The sequence below is a fragment of the Acinonyx jubatus genome, chromosome A2 (genome assembly GCF_027475565.1).
Source record: "Acinonyx jubatus isolate Ajub_Pintada_27869175 chromosome A2, VMU_Ajub_asm_v1.0, whole genome shotgun sequence".
Taxonomy (NCBI): domain Eukaryota; kingdom Metazoa; phylum Chordata; class Mammalia; order Carnivora; family Felidae; genus Acinonyx; species Acinonyx jubatus.
In genome coordinates this window covers 14,666,787-14,689,200 of record NC_069383.1, presented here as the reverse complement: position 1 = coordinate 14,689,200, position 22,414 = coordinate 14,666,787, and the positions used below count along the sequence as shown (strand labels likewise).

The 22,414-nt window shown below is 43.3% G+C and overlaps 1 protein-coding gene across 8 annotated transcripts in view; it reads right to left on the bottom strand.

The window, feature by feature from the left end:
• The window catches only part of HIPK2 (homeodomain interacting protein kinase 2), a 180,280-nt gene that overhangs the window by 157,253 nt on the left and 613 nt on the right, over positions 1-22,414 (bottom strand). The window lies entirely within an intron of this gene.

Here is a 22,414-nt window from a genome sequence, read left to right as displayed (position 1 = left end):
GATTAGTGGTTTCCAGGGAATGAAAGGAGAGTGGGACAGGGGTGCAGGATTTCCTTCTGGGGTGTGAAAATGTTATAAAATTGGATAGTGGTGAGGACTGCACAATTCTGTGAATATCCTAAAAACTACTGAACTATACATGTTAAATGGGTGAATTATGTGAATTACATCTCAATAAAGCTGTTCAAAAAAATACACATGGAAATCAATAGTCCTCATAGATGAAAACGACCAGTTAAAAAGTCAATGACTTCATTTACAAGAATAAATTTGAGATCTCTACACACACAAAAAAACCTTAAATGTTAGGAAAGTATGAACAAAAACACGTGGAAAGAAAACGTGATCTTAGATGAGAAGAGTTGACTTTGTAAAGTAATTTATAAATTTAACATGATCCCAAAAAGAAAAGCCAATGTGTTTTTCTGAAATCAAGACATGTGGATTCTCAAATTCATATGGAAAAACGAACAAGGAGGAGGGCCGGGAAAACTCTGGAAAGGAAGAGCAATGGGGAAGAACTTTCATATCTTTCAGATATTAACTAAAAGACAATAGACACCCCAATAATGGACAACAGGCCAACCAGTCAAAAAGTATAGTCTGGAAACACATCCATGCCTAAAGGAATTTAATACATGATAAAGTAGACCTTATTATACTATGGGGAAAGTATAAGCTTTTTTTTTTTTTAATTTTTTTTTTCAACGTTTATTTATTTTTTGGGGGACAGAGAGAGACAGAGCATGAACGGGGGAGGGGCAGAGAGAGAGGGAGGCACAGAATCGGAAACAGGCTCCAGGCTCTGAGCCATCAGCCCAGAGCCCGACGCGGGGCTCGAACTCACGGACCGCGAGATCGTGACCTGGCTGAAGTCGGACGCTCAACCGACTGCGCCACCCAGGCGCCCCAGTATAAGCTTTTTAATAAATGGTGTTGGGACAATTGAGTATTGAAAAAATATACACTTGGCTCCAAACCTCAGAATAGACCCTAGTATAAACACCAAATGACCCAAGATGTAAGTGGAAAAGATGAAATGACAAAAGTGCCAGAAAGAACTTTAAAACCTGAAATGGGAAGTGTCTAACTCTGACTCAAAACACAGAAGCCATAAACAAAAAGATAAACTTGATTACATAAAATTAAACAGACTTTTGAAGGGCAAACACCACCACCATAAGGGAATCAAAACATACACAGCCAACCAGGAAAAAAGTATTTGCAACTCAGATCACAGACAATATATAAAGAGCTCTAAGAAATAAAGAAGACCAACAACACAGTAGGAAAATGTATAAAGTTCAAAACACAAAAAAATATATATAAAATGACAATTAAGCAAATGAAAAGATCCTCAAGCTCACTTATAAAAGAACTATAAATTAAAACTACATCAAAATACCGTTTCTTACCTATCAGCAAAATCCAAAAATTTGACAACAGATCCTATAGGTAAAACTCTAGGGAAACAGGCATGTTCTTACATTGCCTGTGTGAGTGAAATATAGTACAAATCCTGGCAGAAGGAATTTGTCAGTTATCTTTAAAAAAAATTACAGATGTACTCACCCTCTGACCATACAGTCCCATTTATAGGACTATATCCCACAGATATACCTGCACGAGGATGAAATGACATGGATATAAAGTTATCAATTACAGATGGTTTATAAATAGCAGAGAAATGGATACAAGCCAAGATTATGTTAATGTTCCATAAGTCATAGTATGTCAACAAAATGGAGTACTTTGTGACCATAAAAAAGACTGAAGATAATCTCTATATACTAATAGGGAAGAGAGCTCTAGAATACATTAAGAAAAAAAGGTTAAGATGCAGAATATACAAGGTAGGTTACCTTTAATATACACAAACAAAGGAGAATAAGAGGACACTTACACACACACACTTAATTTGAATCTACAAAACGAAAGACTTAAAGAGTTAAATGCCAAGACACTAACAAAAATGGTTATCTATGAGGAAACAGAGCAAGACTTCATTGCGCGTATCTTTCTATACGCATAGTCCCCTCTCCCCCATCCCTGATTTCGCTTCCCCTGGTTTTAGTTACCCGAGGTCAACTGCGGTGGAGAAGCAGATAATCTTCCTTCTGACGTATGGTCAGAAGGTCAATAATAGCTTACCGCTTATGTAGCAGTGCCTACGTCATTCACTTCACTTCGTCTCATCATGCAGGCACTTTATCACCTCCCATCACCACAAGAAGGGTGAGTGTGGTACAATAAGATATTTTGAGAAAGAGACCACATTCACATAGCTTTTATTATAATATATTCTCATAACTGTTCTATTTTATTATTGGTTACTATTGCTACTCTTTTACTGTGCCTAATTTATAAAACAAACTTTATGGCAGGAATGTTATGTATAGGAAAAAACACAGCATCTATAGGGTTCAGCACTATTCATGGTTTCAGGCATCCACTGGGGGCCTTGGAACTTATCACCTGCAGATCAGGAGAGTCTACTGTAGTTAAAATTTAATTATCTTAACTTTCAAACATAAAGAAATGTAGAGAAAATAAGTTCCTATATAACTGTCATCCAGATTTAATACCTTCATAGTTTTGACCTTTCGGTCACGCAAAATGCATTACTTATCCCAAAAAAGCTAAATTTAAAAATTTCTTCCATTTTTTAATGTTTATTTTTGAGAGAGAAAGAGCACGAGCAGGGGAGGGGCAGAGAGACAGAGGGACAGAGGATCTGAAGTGGGTTCTGCGCTGACAGCAGCGAGCCCAATGTGGGGCTCAAACTCACAAATCACGAGATAATGACCTGGACTGAAGACGGATGTTCAACCGACTGAGCCACCCAGGCATCCCCCCAAATTTCTTTAACTGAAAAGAAACTGAAAGAAATGAACCTAATACATATGTCAAACTGGTGACACAATCACCGTGAGGAAGGCTTTATTTTTAAGTACTTTTAGAGCACGGTTTTTAAATACACATACTTAGTTGGATGCATTCTTCTAAGGATGACAAAAATTACAAAGATGTGTTAAGCTTTCCTTTGTAGCTTTAGTATTTGTAATAATATAGGTATTGGTATTTCAAAACTTTATAATTATATTTATAGGTTAAACAAGAAATAGATTTGGGGAGGGGGGGCACCTGGCTGGCTCAGTTGGTGGAGTAGGTGACTCTTCATCTTGAGGTCATGAGCTCAAGCCCCACGTTGGGTGCAGAGATGGCATAAATAAAAAAACGAACTTAAAAGAAGAAAGAACCCATAACCAGTAAAGAAATCGAATTTGTAATAAAAAATCTCCCACAAAACAAGAGTCCAGGGCTGGATGGCTTTCCAGGGGAATTCTACCAAACATTTAAAGAAGAGTTAACACCTATTCATTTGAAGCTGTTCCAAAAAATAGAAATGGAAGGAAAACTTCCAAATTATTCTATGAGGTCAGCATGACCTTGATTCCAAAACCAGACAAAGACCCCAGTAAACAGGAGAACTACAGACAAATTTCCCTGATGAACATGGATGCAAACAGTCTCAGCAAGATACTAGTCAACCAGATCCAACAACACATTAAAAATATTATTCACCATGATCAAGTAGGATTTATACCTGGGAAGCAGGGCTGGTCCAATATCCACAAATCAAACAATGTGATACCTCATATTAATAAAACAAAGAATAAGAACCACATGATCCTCTCAATAAATGAAGAGAAAGCATTTGACAAAATACAACATCCTTTCTTGATAAAAAACCCTCTGTTAGTAGGGATGGAAAAATCATACCTCAAGATCATAAAAGCCATATAGGAAAGACCCACTGCTAATATCCTCAATGGGGAAAAGCTGAGAGCTTTCCCCCTAAGGTCAGGAACACAACAGGGATGGCCACTCTTGCCACTGTTATTCAACTTAGTATTGGAAGTCCTAGCCTCAGCAATCAGACAACACAAAGGAATAAAAGGCATCCAAATCAGCAAGGAGGAATTCAAACTTTCACTCTTCACAGACGACATGATACTCTACGAGGAAATCCCAAAAGATTTCCCTACAACCAAAAAACTGCTAGAATTAATCCACGAATTCAGCAAAGCCACAGGATATAAAATCAATGCACAGAAATCAGTTGCATTTCTATACACCAATGAAGCAGCAGAAATAGAAATCAAGGAATTGATCCCATTTACAATTGCACCAAAAATCATAAAATACCTAAACAAAGAGGTAAAAAAATCTATACACTGAAAATTATAGAAAACTCACGGAAGAAATTGAAGACACACAAAAAAATAGATAAACATTCCATGCTCATGAATTGGAAGAACAAATATTGTTAAAATGTCAATCCTACACAAAGCAATCTGCATATTCAATGCAATCCCTATCAAAATAACACCAGCATTCTTCACAGAGCTAGAACAAATAAGCATAAAATTTGTATGGAACCAGAAAAGACCCCAAATAGCCAAAGCAATCCTGAAAAAGAAAACCAAAGCTGGGAGCATCACAACTCCAATTTCAAGACATATTACAAAGCTGTAATCATCAAAACAGTATGGTACTGGCACAAAAACAGACACACAGATCAATGGAACAAAACAGAGAATCCAGAAATGGACCCACAAACATACGGCCAACTCAACTTTGACAAAGAATACCAATGGAATAAAGGAAATGGTGTTGAGAAAGAATACCAATGGAATAAAGCAAATGGTGTTGAGAAAACTGGACAGCAACATGGCAGAAGAATGAACCTGAACCACTTTCTTACAGCATACACAAAAATAAACTCAAAATGGATGAGAGGCCTAAACATAAGACAGGAAGCTATCAAAATCCTAGAGGACAAAGCAGGCAAAAAACTCTTTGACCTTGGCCACAGCAACTTCTTACTCAACGTGTTTCTGGAGGCTAGGGAAACAAAAGCAAAAGTGAACTACTGGGACTCGATCAAGTTAAAAAGCTTCTGCACAGAGAAGGAAACAATCAACAAAACTAAAAGGCAACTGACAGAATGGGAGAAGATACTTGCAAATGACATATCAGATAAAGGGTTAGTATCCAAAATCTATAAAGAACTTATCAAACTCAACACCCAAAAAACAAATAATCCAGTAAAGAAACGGGTGAAGACATCCAAAGAAGCCAGCCAAATGGCTAACAGACACATGAAAAAATGCTCAACATCATTCATCGTCAGGGAAATACAAATCAAAACCACAATGAGATACCACCTTACACCTGTCAGAATGGCTAACATTAACAACTCAGGCAATGACAGATATTGGTGAGGATGCGGAGAAAGAGGATCTCTTTTGCATTGTTGGTGGGAATGCAAGCTGATGCGGCCACTCTGGAAGACAGTATGGAGGTTCCTCAAAAAATTAAAAATAGAACTACCCTACAACCCAGCAATTGCACTACTAGGTATTTATCCAAAGGATACAGGTGTGCTGTTCCAAAGGGGCACATTCACCTGAATGTTTACAGCAATGCTATTGACAATAGCCAAAGTATGGAAAGAGCCCAAATGTCCATCAACAGATGATTGGATAAGAAGATATGGTAAATATATATATATATATATATATATATATATATATACATACATACATACATACATATATATATATATATACATATACATATATATATGTATATACACACACACACACACAATGGAGTACAGTATTACTCCATAATCAAAAAGAATGAAATTTTGCCATTTGCAACAACAGGGATGGAACTAGAGTGTATTATCCTAAGTGAAATTAGTCAGAGAAAGACAAATATCATATGACTTCACTCATATGTGGAATTTAAGATACAAAGCAGATGAACATAAGGGAAGGGAAGCAAAAATAATATAAAAACAGGGAGGGGGACAATACATAAGATACTCTAAATATAGAGAATGAACTAAGGGTTGTTGGAGGGGGTTATCAGTGGGGGGGAGATGGGCTAAATGGGCAAGGGGCATTAAGGAGGACACTTGTTGGGATGAGCATTGGGTGTTATACGTAGGGGATGAATCATTGGATTCTACTGAAATCATTATTGCACTATATGCTAACTAACTTGGATGTAAATTTTAGAAAGAAAAAGAAAGAAAGAAAGAAAGAAAGAAAGAAAGAAAGAAAGAAAGAAAGAAAGAAAGAAAGAGAAAGAGAAAGAAAAGAAAGAACGAACTGAGGAAACTGAGTGAAACCACAGGGAAATGAACACTAAACTAGTCAATTGGAACTCTAACTTTTTAACAATATGTATTTTCTAGTTCCGTCCACTGGAATTGCCTAGCAACAAGTCACCTCTGTAACAATAACCACCCCTAACGCACAGACTGTGGTCTCTAATACCATTGTTTGAGACCACTGAAAAGTCCAAGATGAGCCTTGGGCATTTTGTGCCATCTAGTAAGAAAACTTGATGAAGGTCCCGTCAAAAGGTCACAGCAGCTACCGAAGGGGTCCTCACTGCCTGAAGATGTAACAAAAAGATTAATGACTAAAACACCAAATCAATTAAAAGAAAAAAACAAACTCATGCCTATAAAATGATTTAAAAAAGACAGAAAAAAACCTCATTTGTCACTATTTGAAAAGGCGATTATACAACTCCTTACTTTGAAAATTAATGATTAAGGATGGAGTATTAGCAAAGATCCTGCCTTTCGCATTAGAAGAATTTTTTCAGGACAACCAGACAGCCCCATAGATGAGAGAAAACCCAGTACAAGAAGTGAATTAGAAAAGCATCATTTCACAAAACCTAATGAACATAAGATGACAGGCAGGACTTATCATTTGGTGCTAAAACTATTCAGCAAATGGTCTATATACCAAAGTTACACCACACAGATCGCTTTTGGTGTCAAGGGGGGGGAAGAGAACTGGACAGTGAAGGGTTTGGGGCTGCCCCAACCCTAATCCAGGGGGTCAATCTCAGCTTCTCTATGAGTAGGTAAGTGGAAGGTAAATGAAGTGCACAGAATCACCTCTGGGGTATTCTAGCAAACCGGTGAACCTGATGAACCCATGGAACCTTTAGATTCAGCAAATCCAGGGGATGGAGAAGCAGGTGCAGCAATGCCCTAAAGAAGCGAGCCCACAGATGGAAAAGGTGAGAACTTCTACAGAAAACTGTCCATTTTTTCAGAGAGAGACTGTGCCAGGCTGAGAGACTAAAAGAAAGTTAAATCAGACATGGTGCGTGGTCCCCAATTAGATACTGACTTCAACAAACTATCTTCAAAGGACATTTGGGGGCCAATTAAGGAAATGTGAATATGGACAAGGAATGAAATGAAATGAATTCCACTGAAATACAAGACTGGAAACTGTTCACTGAAAAAAGCAGATTACGAGACAGTAATATATCATCTTGGTTTTTCTAAAAAAAAAAAGTGTTTGTATGTTTATATGCACAGAAAAGACCTGCGATGTATAACAGTGGTAATCTCTAGAGAGAAGAAAAGAGAAAGTGTGTGCACGTCTGTGTTGCTTGTCTGTATTTTCTAACTTTTTATAACGCACAGGTAGTGTTTTAAATAACAACGCATCTTTTCAAAAGACATTAAACAGGCTTTAAATCTTACAATGCTAATCCACGAAAGACCATCTAAGAAACGATGTACCGTTTTTCCAAAATATGCTGTCTGTCCATCTCTAGCATGCAGGATTCTTGGAATGACTTGCGAACACTCTTTGATTTTGGATTTCAGTGCTAAAACGATTCTCTGACAAATCAAAGGTTTCTTCCCCAGACTCACACTGTAGGCAGTCTTTAAAGGGGTGCCAAATGCCTCCTCGAGCACACTTGACCCTCTCTTCCCCTGGGAGAAGACGTTACCGGCAGGGTTCAATAACTCTCCAGGAGCAAAGGGAGCCTAGCAGGACTTAACACAGCACCCAAGTCCCAGGGAGGAAACGTTGGGCCGGATATACCTGTTGGCAGGTATATACACCCTTGAACAATAAAGACACGCTCACACCCATTTACAAATCCACTTCTCAGGATGACTTTTCTCTTCAACTATCACTCTCAATTTTAGAAGATATATTGTATGCCCTGAAAGGGTGACTTCTTCAGGTTTCTATAGTGTAGAAAAATCTATATGAACAAAACTGTGCTGTACAATCATCCATTGATTTAGCAAGTCTTAGGAAGTGTCTGCAACGTGCGTGAAGGCAACTCGAGTAGAGAACAGACACAGCCACACACGTGTTCTTATCTTCACAGAGCCTGCAGTCTAATGGGGAAGGCAGGCGGAAGTAGGTAGGTAAAGACTGTAAGTGCTGCGAAGGAAAAGAACAGGGCGCCTAGAGATCAGAAGAGGGGCATCTAATTCACACCAGAGGAAGTGACATTTCGGTTATGACTACAGAGTGAACAGCAGTCAGCCAGGCAAGAGGCAGAAGACGATTCTAGGCAGAGAGACTGGAAGTAAGGTGCTGAAGCAGGGAACAGCTGGGAACAGTCACAGACCTGGAAGAGGCCCGGACAGGGCAAAGAAGGGAAGCCTGGCATAAAATAAGATTGGACAAATCAGCAGGGACCGTGTTGTAGCCATGATATTCAGGATTTTGGATTTTATCTGAAGTGTGATGGAAACAGCTGGACATCTGAAGTGGGAGAGGGGATCAGATCTAACTTACACTTCCTATCACCATGGCCACTGGCTGGAGGCTCAAGAACTGACATGGGGGATAGACAGGTCAGGAAGACAGTCCAGATGAGACACTACGGTGGGTTAGACTAGGCTAGAAGATTCCCAACTGCAGCCTGAGGGCCGATCCAGCCGAAGCCTGCTTTTGTAAATAAAGTGTTACTGGAACCCAGTGCCATCCGCTCACTTACGCATTGTCTACAGCTGCTTCCACCACAGCTGCAGAGTCGAGCAGCTGTGACAGAGACCATTCGGCCTGTAAATCCTAAAATACAGTTGACCCTTGAACAACACAGCTTTGAACCACACAAGTTCAATTATGTGAGAGGGTTTTTTTTTACAATATAGCCCCCAAAATGTATTTTCTCTTATGATTTTCTTAATACCATTTTCTCTTCTCTAGCTTAATCTATTGTAAGAATACACTATGTAACACACATACAAAAAAAAGGGGGGGGGGTTAATCAACTCTTTATGTTATCAGTAAGGCTTCCAGTCTATTAGTACAGTTTTTGGAGAGTCAAAATTTATACATGGATTTTTGACTGTGTGGTGACACCCCTAACCCCACATTGTTCAAGGGTCAACCGTACCTACTGTCTGACCCTTTCCAGAATGAGTCTGCTGACCACTGGGCCAGGGGACAGCAGTATAGAAAGAAATGGCTAGGTTCACCATATACAAGTGGTCCTTCGTTATTTGCAGATTCTGTATTTGCGAATTCACCAACTCACTAAAATTTATTTGTAATCCCAAAATCAGTACTCAGAGCGTGCTTTCACAGTAACTTCCGGACATGCCTTGACACACTGTGTTCCCAGCTGAGGTCAAATGAGGCCATGCTCTGCCTTTTAGTTTCCGCTCTTATACTATATGCAAGTATACTCTCCACTGTCTATTTAGTACCATGTGGTTTGCATTTTTTGTGGATTTCGCTGGGGATTTAAAAATGACCCCCAAGCACAGTGCTGAAGGGCAATCTAGTGTTTTTCAATGCAAAAAGGCTGCGATGTGCCTTACAGAAAAAGTACATGTGCTGGTAAGCTTCATTCAAGCATGAGCTAATAGTGCTGTAGCCTTTGAGTTCAATGTTGATGAATTAACACTATACATTAAAGAAGACGTCTTTAATTTAAACAGAAGCACACGTAGACAAGGTTATGTATCGATCGGCTGATAAAAATATGACTCGAGGCTTGCAGGCAGCTAACCTAGGAGCAGTGCTTCAGGATTTGCTAATTCATGTTTGTGGCAGCTTTACAGAGCATAACTCTGGCAAGAAACAAGAATGGCTATATTTGGGAGGCAAAATCAATAAAATTTGGTGATAGATTAAATGTGAAGCAAAATGAAGTCAAGAATGACTCTCGGCTTTCTGATGTCAACTACTAGGTAGAAGATGATGCCATTCATGGAAACAAGGAATTCTGGAAAAGGCACATATTTCAGAGGGTTGGCCAAAATTTTTTTCTTTGTACGTGTTCAATGTGATGCCTGTGGGACATCCAAACAGAGATGTCAGGTCGATCGTTGGCTCTAAGGCTCTGGAACTCAAAAATGTAAATCTAGGTAGAGATACAAGTTTGGGAGTTACTGATATGTATAGATTGTACCCAAAGCCCTTGGAAATGATACATCCCCTGAGAAGAGAGGAACTCCTCCTTCCTGAAGGAAGGGGTGGGTAAACCTAAGTCTTTATCTAGGTGGTTGGATTTGTTTGATACAAAAATACTTCGGGAAGGAACATAATCTGGCGGCACATATCTAGAACCCGAGAAATGTTCACACCCCTTGATTTAGTAATTCTACTTCGGAGAACCTCTCCTGAAATTCAGACACACCGTAATGCTACACTGAATAAACACTGAGGAACATCTCGCGATCGTAAAGCCAGAAATAACCTTAACATTTGGGGAATGTTACACTGACAAAACTATTGATTATTTTGCTCTGTGATTTTATCCACAGATTCTAAGCTTAGAAATTTCAGCTCCTCCAGAGGTTTAATAAATAGCCACTTCTGTTTCTTTCAGGCTTAAAACCAAAACCAAAACCAAAACCACTGGATTAGTTACCTTTATCTACTAAAATGCACACTGCTTCAGGGTAGGGCTGTTCATCTGTTTTGTTCACTGAAGGCACCTAGAACAGTACCTGGCATGTTGAAAGCGCTCGACAGATTTTTGTTGAATTTAACATCTTAATCACGTAGAATTTATGTTGGTATAATGGTGTGAGGTGAGGACGTCCATTGAGATTTTTCAAATTGCTATCAGATGGCCCCACTCCCATTGGTTCAGTCGGGTTTCCTTTCCCCCACTGCTTTGTGGCACCTCCTTCATCATCTATTAAATGCTCAGACAACAGGGCCTTCAAGCTGGCTCATGTATTCTGCCCCACTGATGGGCCTGTCAAATTTCGTGCCAAATTTGACGTGTTACGGTTTCTTTTAACACATGGTAGAACTCACCCCTTTGCTGCGCTCCCCTTTCAGGCTTGACTGTTCCATGCCCACTACCTCATCTCTCAAGAACAACAGAAATCAGTTTCTCAAATTTGGAAACATTTATGTAGATTTTGATTGAAACAAAGAACAACTGCATTTGGAGGGAAAAAAAAAAAAACAAACCAAAGAAGAACGTACTTCCAAATTTTACTCTCCATCTAGGAAGGGGCTGGGAGGGCTTTTCCACCTTGGGGTGCGAGCTCTACATCCAGGCTGCCTGGGGTCAGCCTCAGCTCTGCCGCTTTGGAGCTGCGGAACCTTCCTGTGCTTCTGTCTAACACAATGGTAGCAGAACCCACCCTGCAGCCTTGCTACAAGGATTCAATGAATTAATACGTGTGAAACCTTAGAACAGAACCGGCAACGGCTAGGGCTTGTTAGGGATTAGCTGTTATCATCTTCCCATAGCAGTTTTTTCTTAGAGGCCTCAGTGAGATTGTTCTCAGATATTTTATCTGTTTTGCTGCTCAAAGAGGGTTCATGTCTTGGCTGCCCTTTACTATAATCCAGCGTCTCTGCCAGCCACCAGACTAAGTGCGAGATCACCATGTCAACGTGATCCTGAAGAAGCAGCAAGTGGGACAGCAGGGCCTCGAGAGTGTGTGTGTGACGTTAATGCTCTAGGACCATCAGCCCCCACCGGGATTGCCCCTTCTCCAAGGGTCCTAATCATGTATCTCCCTGTCACATATGGCACAGACCCCCTCACCTGTGAGAAGCAAGGTGGCCTTCCGGTCAAGACAAGGGCACGCTCTGGTATCAGGTGGGGCTCAGGCCCGAGCTCTAACCAGTTACTGCTTGAGACCTGAGACACATTAGTTAACATCTCTAAGCCTCAATGGCCTCTTGTGCAAAGACAGAAGATCACAGAGCTTTTCATGTTAATGACAATATATTATTATTGCCAGAATGCTACCTGTCCAGTCTACTCTAGGACCCCAGGGCCAGCCTGCATGAATTACAGACTGGCTGGCTCTGGAAGAACCAGAGAAAGGGAGGACGGGGCCTTGGCACTCCCGCAGCCAGAGGCAGGAAGGCCAGGGGCTGGATTTCAGGAAGTTTTGGCCACACAAGGGCAGTAGGACTAAAAATAATGCTCATGTCAGGTCTCTGACTCTCCCTCCTCCAAGGGAAGTTGTAATCAAAACAACTACCACCTCCTTCTAAAGGTTTACTGATTTTTCATTCTGAATACATTCATTCTAAAACAGGGGTTCTCAATCAGAAATGCAAATTCTCCAGCCCCACCCCAGACCTACTGAAACAGAAACTCTGAGGGTGGGGCCCACCGATGTGTTTTAACAAGCCCTCCAGGTGACTGGCAAAGTCCGAGAACCACTTCTCTGGACAGTTTCCTGCACAAATGGACCCAAAGGGAGGTTCCACGTGCTCCTCCACCTGGACCCTCACACCTGCGAGCGTATCAATGCGAACACACAGCTAAGACACACAAAGTCAAAGAACAAACAGGTCGGTAAAGCAGCCCGGCTGTGGGCAGACGAGTGGGAAGTAATAAGTAGGTGGAAGCAGAGAGGTGATGTAACATCAAGGAAGGAGAGCCATGGAGAGGCTGTGCCCGTCAAGGGCTCCAACAGACGAAACAGAAAAGCCATACGATTTACTGGGCTCTCTGTCAAGTTTCATTGTGGGAGGAACATACTGGTTATCGAGCTGCCATAGCAAGCAACAGGAAATGGGTCAGTTTCATCAAGGGTGCTTAATGGAGCAACCACAGTAGAAGATGAAGGCTGAAGAGGAAAAGAAAGGAAAGCTGAGTATCCAGCGAAGCAATCAACAGCCATGACTTGTATAAACAGGAAACGTTTCAAGTTGCCTTTCTTGCCCCAAGTTTTACAGCAAGAAGTCCCCGTATCACCACTGCCCTTAGGATGGGGATGTCCCCCAGGTCAAGGGGTGCGCCACCTCACGGGCTGCGCACTGTCCTCTCCCGACCGTGACCTAGGTCCCTGGGGCCCAGGGAATTCCTGCCCCAAAGGCCTCTCGCCCACTTCCAGGCCTTCCCCAGGGCCCATGGGTACAAGTTCTGGTCATGTCAGTGAGAAAAAAATGACTCTAAACTGTACCTGGGAAATCAGAATTTAAAAAAAAAGAAAAGAAAAGCTGCTTAGTGACTGGAAGATACTCTGAGGTTCTCTGAAACTCAGCTCAGTTGTACTGGTTTCTCTGTGATTTTTCTGTTTTTGTTAATGAGTAGCTTATGGTGACAAGCTGCAAACCTTCTCAGAGAAACCGAGCAACAACCTCCTAACAGAAGACTCTGAACGCTGGAGCTGAGGGCACGGGGCCTTGCTTTCCTCGGGAACGGGGAAAATCCTGCCTGCGTACGAGCTCAGTGAGACACTGTGGGCCACAGGGGACCCAGGAGAAGCACAGCTCAGCAGCTCCCTTCCGGGTAGGTCTGGGGGGAAAGGCCAGGGCTCTAACAGCCTTGTCCTCCCCGGGTAGGTCAGGGGCTTTGACAGCCTTGTCCCCCCCGGGCAGGTCTGGGGGGAAAGGCCAGGGGCTCCCACAGCCTTGTCCCCCACCACCCCCGGCCCCCAGTAGGCCAGGGCCTCTGACAGCCTTATCCCTTCTGGGTAGGCCAGGGGGGAAAGGCCAGGGGCTCCCACAGCCTTGTGGGAACCATTACCCCCGGAGCTCCGTTTGCTAGTGCAGCCCAGCAAAGCCCCGCTTGGTGTCCCGAGCCTTCTGTGCACACTGCCCTGGGAGACAAGAACCCTGGCTCTGCCTCCCCTCTTCTCTCTAGGCGACATCAGGGCAGCCTCTTCACCTCTCTGGACCTCAGTTTCCTCCTGTGTCAAAGGTCGATACTAACGTGTGAAGATCCCACTGGGTTTCTACTATGACCAATAAGACACTGAAATAGGCTGATCTCCACGTGGAATGTGAGAGAGCCTAGAAAGAGAAGAGATTCTTGGGAAAAACAGAATAAATATCATGGTGTTGCCAACCCCCGCAAGCTTTCCTGATCCTAGGACGCTGCCATAAGGTGTGGGGAGGAAAGTGAAAAAGAGCAAATATGTACTGAACCCTCGGGTCAGGCACGCTGCACATTTTCCTCCGTGACCCCAACAAGGGCCCCGGGTCCGTCTGCACGGTGCTCATACCCTTCCACTGCAGCACACGGCTTCCCAGCAAGGCTCACCCTCTGGTGGTCTCATTCCACTATGATACTCAGGCCAGGGAAAATTACCTTGTTCAAGTATCATCTTGATTAGATTGGTCCCCTTCTCCATACCATAAAATGTCTCTTGAATTAGACCCCCCTTTAAACCTTTCAACAACGGATCCCAAACACTTCCCGTTCTCATCTACTGGCCTATTTTGTGCCTACCACTCCAGCCAAGCAAAAATTACTTTGCAAATGAATTCCATTATGCTCTCTGCTTATTCACCTTGTTATGCTGGCACGGGAGTTCTGACTGCTCCTGTAGCCTCTTGGCGTAGGAATACCTCACTTATCCGACATCCTCGGGAATAAGCTGACCCACGAAACTGATCTACCTAAATTCATTTCCCATCGTCCAGAAATTTAACCCTGTAAGCGGCCTCAAATCCTTTTGGAAGTAAGTCACGGTGCGATTAAACGAGTTTCTTCATTTTAACTATTTTCTAAAGGAAACACTGCTGCACTGCATGAGAGAGAACCTCCCAGTCGCGGCCAACGGAACATGACGAATATCGATTAATCTCTCCCTGATGGTGCGGGTCATACTTAATGAGTAACAGTAACCGTACTGTGCTGGGGCTGCCAATGTAAGCGGTTCAGGGGATAAAGCTGAACGCGTGCACGCGTGTGCTCTCGCTCTGCCTGTAACGAGTTCCCCTGGAACTTACTTTCCGGCAGAAGTTGCTATCAGCCTGGATTCTGGTGAGTAGCTGCAGGCACACAGAACTCAGGAGGGTGTAACTTGCTGCCTTTCTGCATAATTTCAGGAACTTACATGCTGGTTTTTTGTCAGAGCTCTATAAATTCTTCATTAGAGAGGGGGAGAAAAAAAAGAATATACTTCAACAATCAGCAAACCAGAGTTTTCCAAATCTCCTGACCATATGACTTTTAAGAGGGCTGCAGGCACAGGTACCGTTGAAATTTGCTTCTTTAAAAAAAAAATTTTTTTTTTAAATTTTTTTAACGTTTTTATTTATTTTTGAGACAGGGAGAGACAGAGCATGAACAGGGGAGGGTCAGAGAGAGGGAGACACAGAATCTGAAATAGGCTCCAGGCTCTGAGCTGTCAGCACAGAGCCTGATGCGGGGCTCGAACTCACAGACCGCGAGCCACCGACTCACGACTCACCGACTGAGCCACCCAGGCGCCCCTAAAAAAAAATTTTTTTTAATGTTTATTTATTTTTGAGAGATACACAGAGTGCGTGTGGGGGAGGGGCAGAGAGAGGGAGACACAGGCTCCGAAGCAGGCTCCACGCTCTGAACCATCAGCACAGACCCCAACGCAGGGCTTGAACTCATGAACCATGAGATCACGAGCTGAGCTGAAGTAGGACGCTTAATGCACTGAGCCACCCAGGCGACCTGAAATTTGCTTCTTTAATACTTTATGAAACTAGAAGTTCTACATAGAACTGGCATGATAAGCTCTTGGAAAAATCATTTTATATTGTGAATAATAACTCTGTAGGTTGAATCAGTGAGGTAATACTGATACGGAGGAAAATGGTAAAAATACAGAAACAAACCTTCCTTTGTCAGGATGCAATCTATAACTGCATGAACCAAAAGTGCTTTTCTTCCCGATGTTACAGCAGCTTCCGCAGCGATCTTTTCCTGAGGATAGGTACCACCAACGGAAGGAAAATGCCCTTGTTCGCTCACATATTAGCCTGTATTCTTTTTGTGACAGTAAAGGTTTTATAAAGTCTACAGCATTAGCACATGCAAGAGTCCATCAATCTTCATTCTGCTTAAACACAGTGGCATTTAATTAATCAGAACCTACCAGAGCAAAAGAAGTTAGGCAAGAATTGCCAAAACAGACCACTTTCAAAACACTACAAATCTCTTCAGTGCCATGTGTAGAAATAAGTGACTGTAAAAACCACAAAATTATTTTCCAGTTTTCAAGGTTTGCTTTTTTTTTTTTTTTTTTGTATCGGCAACTATTTTACTAGCTTACTTTCTAATGGGAGAGTCACTCATCAGAAAGTCCCAAGTTGAATGGCCTTGTCCATCAGAATCTTTGGCCTTTTCTGTGGGCTTTAGACCAAAGGCAGGGAGGAATAGCAGCTGACTTGTAGCCGCTCTCACAAATGCCTCGCTTACTTGTCACAGAGAACCCAGAAAAACAGGTATGGCTTTAGCTGACTCAGAATCTGTAGAGAATTTGACAAACTGTCCTTTCTAAACCTGGATGAACTGATATTACACTGAATCATCAAGATTCTTCTGTGTAATCTCTTCTCTTCTTTCAAGAGTAGTTCAACTTCATACACTCATGTCCTCTGCATTCTGTTGGTCGGCTGTGTAGGAGAGTAAATAAGATTCTGAGGAGCTGGAAGTAGAGGGTGAATGAATTCAAAGGGATCCAGCAGACGCCGAGTCAAGCGGAAGGTGGCGCTGTTGGGGGAGGGATGGCTACCCGTGCCACAGAAGGAACTCGAAGACTCGGGACTGAGGTGAAGCGAGCTGCTAGTTACCAATCCAGCGCTGGTGTATGTAAGTTATTACTTAGATATATTAAAGGAAGAGTCAATTCAACAAATATTTATGAAGTGCCTACGAGGTTTCACAGACTGCACAGCTACTGTGGGGGGTGCAAAGATGAATCAGATTTGGTTCCTGCCCTCTAGGGGTTCCCGGTGATGCAAGAAGCCTGAAGTCATTTTTCTTATGTACACTGTACTAATGAGACCATTATTAAAGAACTGCATTCAGTTTCGACCACCACCATTTTTTTTTTTTTTTTAATGTGGAGAAACTAGAGAGAGTTCAGAGAAGGGAGGGGACACAGAACAGGCTCTGTGGGGAAAGAGCGGAACAGACCCAGTTATTATCTTCAAATATATGAAAGGTTTTAGAGAAAGGAACTGAGTAAAAGAAATCAGGATTGAACGATGGCAGCGGAAAACTGGTGGGCCCAGGAATTTTTTTGGCAATCCAGTTACTAGAATCCTGGAATCGGTCACTGAGGGGTGTTCCTAGTGTGGCTCTTCCCTGGGCGCGAGGCGGGGGGGGGGGGGGGGGGGGGGGGGGGGGTTGGGAGGTTGTTTTGATGAACTGACGATTTCAAGTCATGGACACTGACGCTCCTGAAGGCAGGAGGTCCTCCTGAGGTCCTCTCCTGCCCTGGGTTCTACGCTCCTGAGTGGCAGAGCCGGGTTTTCTTCTCCCATAATTCCCTGAGGGATCTATATCCCCACCAGTAAGTACCACAACACAAGATCTCATCCAGGCCAGAAATTAATTCTCCAAAAGCCACGGCCGATGCAGGGGTCCGCTTGGTCCACTCACAGCACAACCCGTAGCCTTAAAGAACAAAATGTCTCCCAGGGGCGGGTGTGCAAATTAGAAACATATTTGCATTTACCAGGATACAAAATATAAGAAAAGAGGAAGCAATGGTAACTAGGGATGGTGATTTCTAAGGAAATTTGTAACAGGGATTTCCTACATTCAGAAAGACTTGTTTGATCCAAATTAAACATTTTTCAAGAGAAAAATGGGGAAACGAGGCCTTCCCTATACAGCTTGAGAAACACTCGCACGTTAAGAATTAAAAACTGGCGCGCACACGCGTCCCCCAAAAAGCATTCCATCTCGAGTCAGGCCACGGTCCGGTGAGCCCACGTGTACTTTCGACTTTCGCTTCCCATACCTCCTGGACTCCTCGAGGAAAGAGCCCCTACGCAAATGCTTGTTAAGTGAATTCATTAAAGATGTGCCCTGTCTGCAGAGCGAGGGGGACAGTGCCCAGCTCGTGGGGCTGTTAGGACAGTGAGTTAATGTGAGTGGGGGGTGCAGCACATTCTAAGTGGCACATAAGTCACACTTCCCGCCATGAACTTCAGGCACCTCGGTTTCTTTTAGAAGAAAAATAAAGACCTCCCTATACTCCAGCTTTTCAGTTTTCTTCCCCCCTGCTCACCCCCCACCCCCCCCCCCCCCCCACACAGAGTATCACCAAATTAGATGGAACTCTTGCGAGTTCGGGCCTTTCACGTTCACACTCCATCGGTGGTTATACAAAGTCGGCTGGCGTTATTCTGAATCCCGTCTCTGACGGCAACCTCAAGTGCTTGAATTGTCATCACAAGACTACCGGAAAGCCCTGGCAAATTACACGTTCAGAGAACAATAAAAAAATGGTCACATATCATACCCTCTTGATCATCACTACTTTGTTCCTTAGAAACCTCAAAGGTGGTTCCCTGAGGTTGGTCTCTAGGGGGGAAGGAAGAGAAATGAGGAAACATAAGAAAATTAAATATGAAGACAGGAGCAGCTGTAACGTGCATAAAGCACCAAGTTTTCTTCTGTAGGAAAAGTGTGTCAAACGCACGATGAGCCAGATGCCGGCGCGGGGCTGGGTGCGTACCGCCCCTCTTGAGGCTGGTGAGCAGACTGGCTGCACCCTTTCCCCGCCTGCCCCCTGGGTTAGGAAGGGATCCTGGTTAGGGCTGAAGGTTATCTTTCATGCTTTGGGATACTTTCCCACAGGCACAGCTGCAGCCCCTGAAACTCTGCTCTAACGGTTTGTTTCCTCATTTTTAAAGTGGCATAGAATGTGAGAAATTCTCTACCTGAAACCGGCAGAAACTCAGTGGGAACAGAAATCTAGAAAGGTCACAGAGGGGGTCAGAAAGGCTCTTTCTTGCGTGGCCGTGGGGGGTTTATTGTCGCTGGTGCCCAAACTGGAAGAGGAAAAGCAGGAGATTAATAATTGAAATGTTGCTATTATTGGTTTTCCAAACTATTTGTGGGTTATTCTTTCCCTGGAGTCATCATGCCTGTAAGCAGTGCAAAAACACAGAAAAATTAAAAAATTTAAAAAAAAAAGAGGGATTTAACACGCACAGAGAAAATGCCTACAGCCAGGCGCTTTACATATACTCCTTGCTAATGGAGTCCTCGTACAATCCAATAAGGCTTCAAACAGAACAAAACAAAACAAAGCTCAGAGAAGTTCAGTAACATGTCCAAAGTCGTACAGCCAGGTTCAAAGCCAGGTTTCTCGGATCTAAGCACTGTGCCACACTGTCTGGAATTGAGGATAAAATTAATGACCCTTGCTTCACTACTCAAATGTGGTGCGAATGAAAACAATATTTATACTTACTCATTTTAAAAATACAAAACACAAACACAGGAAAAGATATTTTAGAACGTGTGTCATCAAATTCTTTTAATGGAAGATGATTCAGAATCCATTTCTTGGTAGGCATTTTGGTAGGTGTCTTTAGACCCATCTGATGAGAGATTTCAGTACGACAGTTCTGGGAAGTCTGACTGTGTAAGCCAATACTAATTGACGTGACACATTTCAGGTATGGTGGGATGTAATTAACTTGGAATGCAGGGTCCCCTAGTTCAGAACCCCTGGCAATACAGACCTATGTGATTGGCCTTTGCACTACATATTGAAAAAAAGCCTTGCTAAGCAAGTTGATGGAGTAAACACAATTGCAAGGCAAATGTTTAACTTTCTAAAGAAAATAAACCTTTTTAAAGAAGTTTACCTTAACCAGTACCAAGTTACTGAAAATTAATGCGCTATTTAAAACCTAACCTTAAAAGCAAGAAGTGCAAGCCTGGTAACACTTGGCTACCCATTAATTCGGATTATCACACATACCCAGAGACGGCATTTCTCTCTCAAGAGCTGGCACTGCAGGATGCCCCACGGTTGCATTCAGGCCTTGACCCAGTATCCCCGCCTGGGGCAAGTGCACCCCATTTAAACAAACAAGTGCACTCCTGAATCCCAGCAGAAATACCTCACCTGTCACTGTACTTCTCCTTAGAAGAACCCCATGTTCGTTTTTTTAGTAGCTCGAAAACAATTAGAAATCGCTCTGCTTGGTGACTTCCCCAGGAAAAAGCCCTACTCCTTCAGGATAGACACAGGGAGTCCGTGCATTGTGACCGGGATATGGTAAAAACCAGGCTCACTGAATGCAGCGGATGTCGCCAAGGAGGGGAAAAGGAGGTCACTGGAGTCTTGGAAGCACTCATCACACGAAATGAATGTAGGTTCCAGCAATACAATCCTTTATAGAGGTCACCTGTCTGTTTCAGAACATGACCAACAGTCTCCTTCAAGAAAGACCCAGGCCTGAGCGTGTGAGGCTGGAATGGTTGAGAAGGGGAGAGGAGAAAGAACAGAAAAAGGATAGAGATGCACAGAAACTCCAGCAGAATCAAAGGGTACAAAGTGTGGGAACAAGGCAAGACTGAGTGAAACCCAGGGCTGAAAGAGGTGACCAGGGAGGTCACCTGCCACAGGGAATGAAGCTTGCAAATAAACACAGCGAGCTCCTGAGACCTTTGAGACCCAGGATCGTTCTTAACCCTTAACACCTTACCCACCCACGATTCTTTATCTGGCGTCATGCACTAAAAGAATAACTTAAAAAACACTGGAGTCAGAACCGGAGGGCCACGTCTTAGCCCCGGGGGTATGGCCTACATTCCGTATGGATTTGGAACGGAAAGGAACAGGAGGAGGACAGCACAGTTCCCAAGCCGGCTTTCTACAAAGTTGACGAAATACATCCCAACCCACATACCCAGCCCCTCCTAAAAGGGAAAGCGGCCGCTTACTATAGTTCTGAATTCGTTGCCAAGTTCCTTCTCTAATGCTCACCCGGAGTGTCCAGCAGAGGGAGTCTCAAGGAGGTACTTAATAAAGAGAAAATTGTTTCATTTTAACACTCCACAGACAGTGGGAGCATTGACTGTAGCCCCCTCCCATAGACACAGACGAACAATGAAGGCCCGACATGGGCTCTCCCGGCATGTTCACAGAGCCACCGGCTCCTTCTATTCTGCGTGGTGGAGTGATCAGAAATTTCGTTTTGTTTTGTCGAATGGTTAAATGGACCTTGTGTTCTTCAGAATCAAAGAGGAAAGCCCCTGGAATAACATCTCTCTGTTGCCTTCTAAACAGCCCCTTTGTTTCTAAGAGAGTCTGAAAAAAAATATTTACAGTCCATAGGTTATTTACAGCCTCATTATCCAGGGCCTGACTGGTAACTTTATTCCATCCAGAAACCAAATTCATTTGGAGCCCTGGAACTAATAACAGATTTTCTTTTCAGATAAGTTTTTTTTTTTTTTTTTTAATCTGCCTCTTGTAACAGAGATAAAACTATTAATGCGTTCCCTGTCTCACTCGCCAGCACTGTTCCCGGGATTTATAGAAGGATTAAAACCTCCTCTCCCCGCCCCTCCTCTCTGCTCCACACAAACCCTTTCCCCTCTCATTTGCTATTTCATCCACAGAATATCTGAACAAAACCGAAAGAAAGCCAGATGGACTGACGCTAAAAGTATGTAAAGGCTGCTATTTCAATGATTTCATGAGAAAAACATTTTCACGATGAAATGACTGAAAAAAATCGGGCACCCTTTGGTTTAAAATTCCTCCTACTACTAGCACACAAAAACACACCGAAGTGTAAAAACTTAGTTGATTCTGGTTTGATTTCTGGCTGGAAGCTGACAAGAACCGACTGGAGAGAAGCGAAACCGAGAGGGAGGGCAAGGGGAGTGGAGTGCTTTTTGCCCTCCGTGCTTTTCTTTCTTCCTAAAGACAGTCAAATCGGGAAAATGACCCCGCGCCAGGTGAAGGTGCACCGCGCAGGTTGAGCCAGACCCACCGAGGGAAACGTCTCGGCCGCCTCCCCCCCGAGCCCCCCCCCCACCCCGACTTGAAAAGCTCAACTACATTTTCCCTTCCACACGCTAATGCGGGGAGATTTTAGCCAATTTCATTGTTCTGCCTGGGTCTGAAATGGACTTTTCATCCGTACCCCCGTCTCATCACCTAGCCCCATACATACATTCCCATCCGACAGCCCCCCCCCCCAAAATCAGAGGCTCGCGAAGAATAAAGAAGTGTGGGGAGGGAGTGGAGAGCAGCGGAAAGGGGAGCCGTGGGGACAGAGTGGGAAGATCACCCTAAAGGTAATTTTCCGGGGGGGGGGGCGGTGCGCAGGGGAGGGGGAGGATGAAAGCTAAACCGCATCACCTTTATTTACCCCAA